The sequence below is a fragment of the Budorcas taxicolor genome, chromosome 2, assembly GCF_023091745.1.
Source record: "Budorcas taxicolor isolate Tak-1 chromosome 2, Takin1.1, whole genome shotgun sequence".
Taxonomy (NCBI): Eukaryota; Metazoa; Chordata; class Mammalia; order Artiodactyla; family Bovidae; genus Budorcas; species Budorcas taxicolor.
The window spans coordinates 177,283,471-177,295,663 of record NC_068911.1 but is presented as its reverse complement, the minus strand read 5'-3'; the positions used below and the strand labels follow the sequence as shown (position 1 = coordinate 177,295,663).

The 12,193-nt window shown below is 47.2% G+C and overlaps 1 protein-coding gene across 4 annotated transcripts in view; it reads right to left on the bottom strand.

The window, feature by feature from the left end:
- The window catches only part of TMCO4 (transmembrane and coiled-coil domains 4), a 106,230-nt gene that overhangs the window by 83,709 nt on the left and 10,328 nt on the right, over window positions 1-12,193 (bottom strand). For all 4 annotated transcript variants that reach the window (XM_052661022.1, XM_052661047.1, XM_052661038.1 and 1 more), the window contains exon 3: window positions 5,864-5,961. The gene's annotated coding sequence lies outside the window, so the exon portion shown is untranslated. The remainder of the gene's footprint in view (window positions 1-5,863; window positions 5,962-12,193) is intronic.

Genomic DNA, 12,193 nt, shown 5'->3' with positions numbered 1-12,193 from the left:
CAGAATGATAACAACTCTTACAAGTCACTAAGAAAAAGAAACAAAGCAAATTTAAGGTCAGCAAAAGACCTAAATAGGTACTTCACAAAAGATATCACGTATCCTCACAGAAGTGGTCTATAAGCACATGCAGAGGTGTTCAACATCATCACGAATCCGAGAAACAAAAATAAAAACCCCAGTAAGACAACGCTACTCACCCATTAGAACGGCTAACCTTAAAAACCTGACAACACCAAGTGCTGACGAAGAAAAAAGACAGATAGAACCTGCAAACATACTGGCGGGAGTGTGAATTAGCCACTGAGGACGCGGAAATGAAAAGTTGCAGTGAGGGACGTCCCTGGTGGTCCAGTGGCTCGGACTCCACTCCCCCAGTGCAGGGGGCCTGGGTTCAATCCCTGGTTGGGGAACTAGATCCCACATGCTGCAACCAAGGGCTCGAATGCCAAAACTAAAGATCCTGCAACTAACACCTGACCCAGCAAACAAATTTTAAAACGAAAAAAGCGTAAGTCCATTCGCCTATCAGAATGGTTAAAACTAAAAAAGACCTATAATACTAACAGAGTAAGGGGCAAATAGAACTTTCATATGCAGCTGGTGAAAGTGTAACTTGGTACAACCATGGGCAAAATGGTCTCATTTTATCCACTAAAGTTAAACAAATGTCTTCCCTACACCCCAGCAATTCCATTCCTGAGAAATGAGGGTTTATGTCCCCCAAAAGACATGTACATGAATGCTCAGAGAAACTTCATTCATAATAGTTCTAAATGAAACCACCCACACTTTCACTCACAGTAGAACAGACAACCTATGTCTAGTCACACCATGGAATGCTACACGGCAATGAAAAAAGAACAAAGTCTGATGCACAGACTTCAACATGAGTGAATCTTTATGATAAGCAGTCATTTGCTAGAGTATATACTGTAGAATTATGTTTATATGAACTTGAAGAATAGGTCAAACCAATCTATAGCGAGAAGGGTCAGAAGAGGGGTTGCCATTGGGAGGAATATTGGCTCAGAAGGGATACAGAAAGGCTTCTAGGTGATGAAAGTGTTCTGTGTCTTGACCCAGGTGGTGGTTTTAAGATCCGCTGAACTGTACACTGAAGATTTGTGTATTTGGGGGACTTCCCTGGTGGTCCATTGGTTACGAATCTGTTTCCAATGCAGGAGACGTGAGTTCGATCCCTGATTGGGAAACCAAGATCCCACATTCTGTGGGGCAACTAAGCGCACACACCGCAACTTCTGAGCCCGAGCTCTCTAGAGTCCATGCGGCGCACGAGAGGGGCCTGCATGCCACAGGGAAGCCCAGCGCAGCCACGGAAGAGGGGTGGGGAGGGAGTAAGGTCCCCCTGCCCTCCCCTGCCCCTCCCTCTACTCTGTTCTTTGCCAGCGGCTGAAGGGGACGGAGGGAAGGCAGGGGTAGGGACAAACCAAGCCAAGCCAGGCCTGCAAGGGCCCTGGGAGTGGGGACCAGGAGGGTAGCCAGCCGTAACCACAGGCACCAAGGATACAGATGCAGGCTCAGGACCAGACAGACGGTGTGAATGCAAGGGGCTCCTTCTCCTAGGTGTGGGACTTGGGGAAGCTCAACCTCTCTGCACCTGGATTCCTTCACCTACAAATGGGCTATAATAGTATGTGTCTGGAAGATCTGTGCAAGCCACGAGGAACACCGCCATGCAAGTCAGCATTTATAAAGCACTGAAAAAACAGAACTTGGCACTGGGCTCACACTACATAAATGTTAAAGAAATAAATGTATAAAATTGTCAACAAACAAACAAACAAATGCTCAGCACAGTGCCTGGCACACAGCAAAGGGGCATAAATAAGAGTAAGAGGCAACAAAAGGGAGCTGTCGCTGGATGCCAGGCCCCCAGGCTGCAGTTTTAACACACACGGTCTCAGCCGGCTCTACAAGCCATGTACTAACACAGTGTCCACTTTCTCCCTGTTCCTGGGGGAACAGGCTCAGAGGAGGAGGATATGCCAGAAAACAACAGAACAGAACCCAAAGCTAGACCTCTCAGCCAGACATCTCACCCACCATCTCGTGTTTTTTTTTGTTTTGCACCATCTCCGTTTTACACATTCGTCTTATTGCCCGGAGATTTCTAGCTTCATACCCATATGCCACACTGACTCTGGCTCACAACTCATTCTCATCCAGCTGAGCAATAAAATCTTTTGTTTTCAAAATATTACATCTACGGAGGGATTATTTAAAAGTCTGTTGGCGACTAACATGGCACCTGTTTTTCAAAATAACTCTGAGCTAGTTAAAAGCCACAAACCAACATCTGGACAGCAGGTTAACAGTTTACAAAACACTGTAAATCCATTTAATTCTTACAATTACCATGTAAGGTTAAGTAGCACGTGAGGCATTATGAGTCTCTCCTGTAACTATAAGCCCAGAGAAGTCAAGTGATTTCCCTAGGGTCACACAGTTTAAGTATGTGATGAAAATCAAACCAGACTTTGGTTCCAAACCCCATTTTCTCTCTTCTGCATCAGGCACAGGGATTCTCCTCCCCTTATTTCAGATGGACAAACTGAGGGCCAGACAGGTTAAGACCTTGCCCAATGTCACCCAGCAAGACTGGCCTCCAATGGTTGCTCCAGGAACCCAGGTTCAAGATCTTTTGGAGTGGATTTCCCTAGCTCCTTGCTGTCCAAGGGACTCTCAAGAGTCTTCTCCAACAGCATAGTTCAAAAGCATCAATTCTTCGGCACTCAGCCTTCTTTATGGTCCAACTCTCACATCCATACATGACTACTGGAAAAACCATAGCTTTGACTAGACAGACCTTTGTTGGCAAAGTCATGTCTCTGCTTTTCAATATGCTCTCTAGGTTGGTCATAGCTTTTCAAGGATATCAAACCAGTCCATTCTAAAGGAAATCAATTCTGAATATTCATTGGCAGGACTGATGCTGAAGCTGAAACTCCAATATTTTGGCCACCTGATGTGAAGAACTGACTCACTGGCAAAGACCCTGATGCTGGGAAAGATTGAGGGCAGGAGGAAAAGTGGATGACAGAGGATGAGATGCTTGGATGGCATCACTGATTTGCTGGACATGAGTTTGAGCAAGCTCCAGGAGCTGGTGATGGACAGGGAGGCTTGGTGTGCTGCAGTCCATGGGGTCGCAAAGAGTCGGACACGACTGAGCCCCTGAACTGAACTTCCTGGCTCAGATAATCAGCACAGACCATGGCCGTGAACAAAGGGGAGAGGAGCAAACCACGAACTATGATGAGCGGGGGCAGTGCCGGCCTTGAGGCCAGCAGACTTGGCGATCCCTACCACCTTTAATCAACACCACCACGTGCCATTTGGAGGCTGGAGTAACTGCTGCTCCTACCCAGAGGAGCCCACGATGGTATTTTATTGGGCTTGTATTTGGGGAACCCCTTGTTAGTTCTCGGCTCAAGAAGAAACAGTCTTCTAATCAGAGAATCCTAAGCTGGCCTGCCTAACCATGGCAGGGAAGAGGGTGTGCTGAGCGCCCGAAGAACTCAGCTCAGGCCAAATTCATCCATTCATCCACTCGTCCATCCATTCAACAAAATACACTCACGACGCCCCTATAAACCCATTCTCTGCACAACAGCCCGAGCGGCCTTGTTGTCATATACAGCGGTCATGGCACTCACCTGCTTAAAGTCCTCCAGAGGCCTCCCATCGCCCCAGGATGAAGACCAGTCCTTTCACGGTGGTCTACACAGTCCTGATCTGGCCTCTGCCTGCCTCTAAATCCCAGCCTGTACACCCCATGCCCACCGTGTTCACTGCACTATAGCCACACTGGCTGTCTTTTCGCTCTTCAAATACGCAAGCTGGTCCTCCCCCTGGGCCTTTGCACCTGCTGTCCTCCCAGGCCAGGACACTTTGCATTTGTCCGTCACATCATTCTGGCTTCAGCCTGAATGTCACCTCCTCTAGGCCAAGCTACTCGGCTTCTCTAGCCCAGTACCCCGTTCTATTTCTGTACTACTTACTTCCGTCTTAAGCAATATATTTTTAGATTATTTGTTTACTTGTGTACGTAAGTAGAATGCAAGCTTCTTGAGGCAGGCCCCTGGGTGTTTTTTCACTGCTGTACCCATAGCTTTCTGAGCCAGCCGTGGAATATGGTTGGTGTTCAGTCACTACTTGCTGGATGAATGAAGAAGGGTATGTGATGCAGGATGCCCTGTTCCGGGCAGCCTTGGGGCAGATCACAGGACAAAACTGACAAATTCCCTGCCCTCAAGGGGCTAACATTCAGGAGGGAGACAGGCAATACTATACTGATACGTCATAATCATAATAATTTAAGTAACTTGCCCATAATCACATAGCTACTAAGTGGTGGAACATTTTTTTCACTCAGAGGAACTGAATGCATGGTCCAAGCTCTTAACAGTCCACTAAATAAATAAGTAATAAGTGACAGTGTTAGTTGCTCAGTCGTGCCCGACTCTTTGCAACACTATGGACTGTAGCCTGCCAGGCTCCTCTGCCCATGGGATTCTCCAGGCAGGAGTACTGGAGTGGGCGGCCATGCCCTCCTCCAGGGGCTCTTCCCCACCTGAGGACTGGACCTGCACTGAGAGCCTGGGGTCTCCTGCACGGCAAGCGGATTCTTTACCATCCAAGTCACCAGGGAAGCCCAAGTAACCAGTCAGTAAGCAGATAAACAGATAAATATTCAGTTAAATATTCAGTGACGGCCAGGGAAGAGCAACCAGGGTGAGGGGACCATGAAGTGATGAGGAAGGGGGTGGTGGCAGTGGTATCAGGCGAAAGGGGCCGTTCCAGCAGAGGCCTGCAGGAGCTGAGACGGGCTGGGGAAAGCGATCTAGGAGGAGAAACAACACAGTGGCAGACATAGACAGGCACACAGACGGCGGCGAAGCAGCGGGGTAAATGCCGCAGCAGAGGAAACCCAGACAGCCAGACACAGAGGCGGGCCCGGAACTGGCTTCCCGCAGAAGGCGACCTCAGACGGGCCGGGCTCAGTGGGAAGAGAATGTTCTCGGCAGAGGAGACAACGTGTCAGTCCCAAACGGAGAAGACAGAAGATGCTTTTGAAGAACCAAAAGGATGCTCAGTGTAGCCAGGGCTTGGACAATGGGTGGGTGTAGAGGCGGGAAGGGAAGAAATGAGGTTGGAGGGGAAGCTGCCAGGGGCTACACCCTGCGGGACCAAGTTCGCCCAGCTGAGTCCAGCCTGACTGTGAAGGCTAGGGCCACGTGCAGCGCCGAGTGAGGGCACACTGGGCCTCTCAGCGCTATGTCTGCAACTGCCTGTGAGTCCATAACCAATTAAAAAGAAAAAAGCAGTGGAGCATTGCTATAGAATTTGAGAACTTGAAGTTAAAATAAACCCAAAATAAATATTCACCTCCATTCCAAATCAGTCAGTTAATTTACCAAATACGTACATCCCCTGGAGAAGGAAATGGCAACCCACTCCAGTATCCTTGCCTGGAAAATCTCATGGACAGAGGAACCTGGTGGATTGCAGTCCACGGGGTCGCAAAGAGTCGGGCACGACTGAGCGACTAACACACACACACACATACGTACCAGATAAATACAGTAAATATGCACAGGTGCTGTCTTAAACGCTGGGGACCCAGCAGTGACTAAGACACACAGACAACCACCTTCCACCGCGGAGCTACACTGTAGCAGGGAGACAGACGATATGTAAACTCAAAACATTTAAATTAAGATCATTCTATTCCATACAAGGAGTTGGAAAGAAAATAGAAAGAAAACACTGAAAAAGAAAGATCATTTTAAACAATGACCAAGGTTCTGAAGAGAAAGAAACCTTATATAATACTTACCCAGATTTCAAGAAACAACCTTGGGCTTCCCTTCTCTCTAAGTCTGAAAACAGGCTGTCCAGCTTCTTGGAAGTTCTTGGAGAAATATGCAAATTGCCCTGGAGAAACAGACCAGAAAAACCAGCCCGTGGGTCCTTAGGGTGTGGGACCGGGAGGAGGCCCGTGGGAAAGAGGGAGGTTAGCCCCGGGGCTCAGGGGAGCCCTCACCCTACTTCTGGCCTTTGCCCCCCAGGTCTGTGAGCATCGATCATTCATCGAGAGCCGCCTGGCTCTTGGCATGAATTGTAGGTTCCAAGTCTTCATACCCTGAGCCACGGGTGCTGCACCCGCTGCTTGGCTAGCCTGGTGGAAGAGGGCTGGCCCTGGATCTCCTCCGTACCAGGATTCCGGGGCCCAGCCATCTGCGTGCCACGGAGTGAGTGCTCAGAAGTTGCCTGTAACATGAACAAGTGATGAGGGAATTTTGAGGCATAAGCAAAAGCTCGATTTTCCTGGTTATTCTCTCTGGAAAGGCACTCCTCTTCTTACCCTCCCCTCGAGCATCAGATGAGGAAGACAGATGGAACAAGGGCCCAGCATCTGGAATTACCCAGAGACATCCCAGAGCCCAGCAGGAGAGGAGAGAAGGTGTTTCTGAAGAACCAAAAAGATGCTCAGCGATCCAAATAACGCTCAGCCCACGGATGCCCAAAGATGCTCAGTGACCCAAACTTCAAGTAATCTGAGCTTTATCCTAACAGGCCATTTTCTGTGTTCAAGGAGCCAGAATATTTTCTGCCTCTTCAAGGTTCTGTAAGATCTCTTTTTGGCCATGCCGTGTGGCATGCAGAACCTTAGTTCCCGGACCAGGAATTGAACCCAAGGCCCCTGCAGTGGAAGGGCAAACTCTTAACCCTCCAAAGGGTTTTTAATCAATTAACAGCGGTAACACGCTTCCCCTGGATGTTACCTTCCTACGAGGCACAAGCATGTCGTATGACTATAAACCAGGAGATTCAAGCCACAATTCCAACCATGTTAAAAAGATAGACAAGTAAAATGTCTAGAACAGTCATCACAGGGATCTCTGGATGGTGGGATACCAGAGACTTTTCTGGATTTCCCCAGTGTCACAGAGATGTATTGCTTTCGAGCTCTGAAGACAGTTATTTTGTTTATGTCTCTACCTGCTTGGAGGGGACTGTTGGACTACATCAGGGTGGCTGACAGTGACTGTCTGTATACTGGGACGGAGTGGGGCGGGTGGGGGTTGGTGGCTGCAGATTCTGTATGATTTTAATCTTTTCTTTATATGTTTAAATTTTATGAATTTTCAACAATGACTGTGTATTGACTATAAGATCAGAATGAAGAGATTTTTTAAAAAATATTTTTTGATGGGGACCATTTTAAAGTCTATGAATTTGTTACAATACTGCCTCTGCTTTATGCTTTGGTTTTGTGACCTGGAGGCATGTGGGCTCTTAGCTCCTCAGTCAGGGATCGAACCCACACCCCCTGCATGGGAAGGAGAGGTCTTAACCACTGGACTGCCAGGGAAGTCCCCGATGGATTGATTTTAAATCCTAATATGGTGTGCTGATGTCAGCTCAGACTGGCACCTCTCCCAGCTCTGCATTCAGTGATGCTGGGAGCCTGAAACAGGCCACAGAGGGGCTATTTCCATCACAGAGACTGGCAAGCCCCACAAACGAAGGGAATCTGTTTTCCAGGGAAGTAGTTAACAGTACACCATGGGATACACAATACGATGCCAGCTATGTTTCTAAAAAATGTTTCACAGAGCATAAAGACCACAAGGCAATACATCAAAACGTTAATGATCCTGACATACACACTACCGTATGCAAGTGAAAGTCGCTCAGTCATGTTCAACTCTGAACAGTCCATGCAGTTCTCCAGGCCAGAATACTGGAGTGGGTAGCCTTTCTCTTCTCCAGGGGATCTTCCCAACCCAGGGATCAAACCCAGGTCTTCCGCATTGCAAGCAGATTCTTCACCATCTGAGCCACCAAGGAAACTCAAGAATACAGGAGTGAGTGGCCTATCCCTTCTCCAGCGGATCTTCCTGACCCAGGAATCGAACCAGGATCTCCTGCATTGTAGGCAGATTCTTTACCAACATCAGTTCAGTTCAGTTCAGTCGCTCAGTCACATCTGACTCTTTGTGACCCAATGAATTGCAGTACCCCAGGCCTCCTTGTCCATCAACAACTCTCGGAGTCTATACAAACCCATGTCCATTGAGTCGGTGATGCCATCCAGCCATCTCATCCTCTGTTGTCCCCTTCTCCTCCTGCCCTCAATCCCTCCAGGCATCAGAGTCTTTTCCAATGAGTCAACTCTTTGCATGAGGTGGCCAAAGCATTGGAGTTTCAGCTTCAACATCACTCCTTCCAATGAGCACCCAGGACTAATCTCCTTTAGGATGGACTGCTTGGATCTTCTTATAGTCCAAGGGACTCTCAAGAGTCTTCTCCAACACCACAGTTCAAAAGCATCAATTCTGCAGCAATCAGCTTTCTTCACAGTCCAACTCTCACATCCATACATGACCAGTGGAAAAACCAAAGCCTTGACTAGATGGACCTTTGCTGGCAAAGTAATATCTCCGCTTTTAAATATGCTATCTAGGTTGGTCATAATTTTTCTTCCAAGCAGAAAGCGTCTTTTATTTCATGGCTGCGATCACCATCTGCAGTGATTCTGGAGCCCCCAAAATAAAGTCTGACACTATTTTCACTGTTTCCCCATCTACTTCCCATGAAGTGATGGGACCAGATGCCATGATCTTCGTTTTCTGAATGTTGAGCTTTAAGCCAACTTTTTCTCTCTCCTCCTTCACTTTCATCAAGAGGCTTCTTAGTTCCTCTTCACTTTCTGCCATAAGGGTGATGTCATCTGCATATCTGAGGTTACTGATATTTCTCCTGGCAATCTTGATTCCAGCTTGTGCTTCTTCCAGCCCAGTGTTTCTCATGATGTACTCTGCATATAAGTTAAATAAGCAGGGTGACAATACCTGCTTATTTGACGTACTCCTTTTCCTATTTGGAACCAGTCTGTTGTTCCATGTCAAGTTCCTATTTGGAACCAGTCTGTTGTTCCATGTCCAGTTCTAACTGTTGCTTCCTGACCTGCATACAGATTTCTCAAGAGACACGTCAGATGGTCTGGTATTCCCATCTCTTTCAGAATTTTCCGCAGTTTATTGGGATCCACACAGTCAAAGGCTTTGGCATAGTCAATAAAGCAATAATAGATGTTTTTCTAGAACTCTCTTGCTTTTTTGATGATCCAGTGGATGTTGGCAATTTGATCTCCGGTTCCTCTGCCTTTTCTAAAACCAGCTTGAACATCAGGAAGTTCACGGTTCACGTATTGCTGAAGCCTGGCTTGGAGAATTTTGAGCATTACTTTACTAGCATGTGAGATGAGTGCAATTGTGCAGTAGTTTGAGCATTCTTTGGCATTGCCTTTCTTTGGGATTGGAATGAAAACTGACCTTTTCCAGTCCTGTGGCCACTGCTGAGTTTTCTAAATTTGCTGGCATATTGAGTGCGGCACTTTCACAGCATCATCTTCCAGGATTTGAAATAGCTCAACTGGAATCCCATCACCTCCACTAGCTTTGTTTGTAGTGATGCTTTCTAAGGCCCACTTGACTTCACATTCCAGAATGTCTGGCTCTAGGTGAGTGAGCATACCATTGTGGTTATCTGGGTCGTGAAGATCTTTTTTGTACAGTTCTTCTGTTTATTCTTGCCACCTCTTCTTAATATCTTCTGCTTCTGTTAGGTCCATACCATTTCTGTCCTTTATCGAGCCCATCTTTGCATGAAATGATCCCTTGGTATCTCTAATTTTCTTGAAGAGATCTCTAGTCTTTCCCATTCTGTTGTTTTCCTCTATTTCTTTGCATTGATCACTAAGGGAGGCTTTCTTATCTCTCCTTGCTGTTCTTTGGAACTCTGCATTCAAATGGGAATATCTTTCCTTTTCTCCTTTGCTTTTCGCTTCTCTTCTTTTCACAGCTATTTGTAAGGCCTCCTTAGACAGCCATTTTGCTTTTTTGCATTTCTTTTCCATGAGGATGGTCTTGATCCCTGTCTCCTGTACAATGTCATGAACCTCCGTCCATAGTTCATCAGGCACTCTGTCTATCAGATCTAGCCCCTTAAATCTATTTCTCACTTCCACTGTATAGTCATAAGGGATTTGATTTAGGTCATACCTGAATGGTTTTCCCTACTTTCTTCAATTTAAGTCTGAATTTGGCAATAAGAAGTTCATGATCTGAGCCACAGTCAGCTCCCAGTCTTGTTTTTGCTGACTGTACAGAGCTTCTCCATCTTTGGCTGCAAAGAATATAATCAATCTGATTTTGGTGTTGACCATCTGGTGACATCCATGTGTAGAGTCTTCTCTTGTGTTGTTGGAAGAGGGTGTTTGCTATGACCAGTGTGTTCTCTTGGCAAAATTCTATTAGCCTTTGCCCTGCTTCATTCCATACTCCACGGCCAAATCTTCCTGTTACTCTGGGTGTTTCTTGACTTCCTACTTTTGCATTCCAGTCCCCTATAATGAAAAGGACATCTTTTTTGGGTGTTAGTTCTAAACGGTCTTCATAGAAACCATTCAACTTCAGCTTCTTCAGCGTTACTGGTTGGGGCATAGGCTTGGATCACCATAATATTGAACGGTTTGCCTTGGAAATGAACAGAGATCATTCTGTCGTTTTTGAGATTGCATCCAAGTACTGCATTTCGGACTCTTGTTGACCATGATGGCTACTCCATTTCTTCTGAGGGATTCCTGCCCACAGTAGTAGATATAATAATGGTCACCTGAGTTAAATTCACCCATTTCAGTCCATCTTAGTTTGCTGATTCCCAGAATGTCGATGTTCACTCTTGCCATCTCCTGTTTGACCACTTCCAATTTTCCTTGATTCATGGACCTAACATTCCAGGTTCCTGTGCAATACTGCTCTTTATAGCATCAGACCTTGCTTCTTTACCAACATTCACATTACCATATGTAAAACAGACAGCTAATGGGAAGCTGCTACATAACACAGGGAGCCCAGCCTGGCCCTCTCTGATGACCTAGAGTGGTGGGAGGGAGGCTTGAGAGGGAGGGGATACATATACATATACTTACGGCTGATTTGAATTGTTGTATGGCGGAAGCCAACATAACATTGTAAAGCAATATCCTCCACTTAAAAAAAAACAAAAAACGTTAATGATCCTTTTCATTCGGTGGCAGGACTGTGGGCCTAGAAGTAATTGGTTTCTATTCTTTCTTTCTGGATTTCTAACATTCTTCTGTTGCAAGCTTATTAGAGCTTTTTAAAAGAATATTTACCTATTTGTCTGGCTGAGTCCAGTCTTAGCCGCGGCACACAGGGGCTTCCGCTGTGGCGTGTGGACTCTCTGCTTGTGGGGCAGAGGTTCCAGAGCACATGGACTGTGGCAGGTGGCCTTAGCTGCTCTGTGGCTTGTGGGATGCTAGGTCATCCTGACCGGGGGCTGAATCCAAGTCCTTTGCATTCCAAGGTGGATTCTTTACCACTGGGCCATCAGGGAAGTCTCTATTAGAGCTTTAATAACTAAAAAAAATTTTTTTAATTAAAAATTGTTGTGTTTTTGATCACTAGAAGGGGAGTGCTTTATCTCACAAAGCCCTGGCCACACGTGGCCCAGCTGAGCCAGTGTGGGTGAGGTCACGATTAAGTCCCATTCCTTTGACCAGCAGGTCTTGTAATCAACCAGATGGACAAGGGCAACTCTCAGCCATCCGTGATGGTGAGATGGAGGAGCCCAAGGTTCCAACTCCACAGACTGGCCAGTCCGATGGGATGAGCCCCAAACTCTTTCAACCGAGGAAGTGTGGTGGCGGTTGAGGTTGGAGGCAGGGGGTGCCATCTGAATTGTGTATACTGGTCCTCAGTGGCCTCCACTCCTTGGTCTGGTTAGGGATCAGGATCCGGTCCAAAGCTGAACCGAGAGTCTCAAGAATGTCTGAGAAGCTGGACTGATTCTGAGAGGGTGAAAGGGTGCTGGATTCCTGCAGTAAGCAAAAGACCCTGCTGGTCAGGGCTGGAGGTGCCTCTGTGCCCGGGGCCACCTCACGTGCACAGGGCCTGTCCAGCACCACCCTGGGCTCAGCACATCACTGATGCAGGAAGTAGTCCCGACTCCCTGGGGATCTTGTCCCTGCCCAGGTGACACGAAGACCCCAAGGAACGCTGAGAAAGGTCTACCTCTGCCCCAGGAGAGCCCCGCCACTCAGGGAAACGACATGCACACGGGGAGGTGCCCGGGG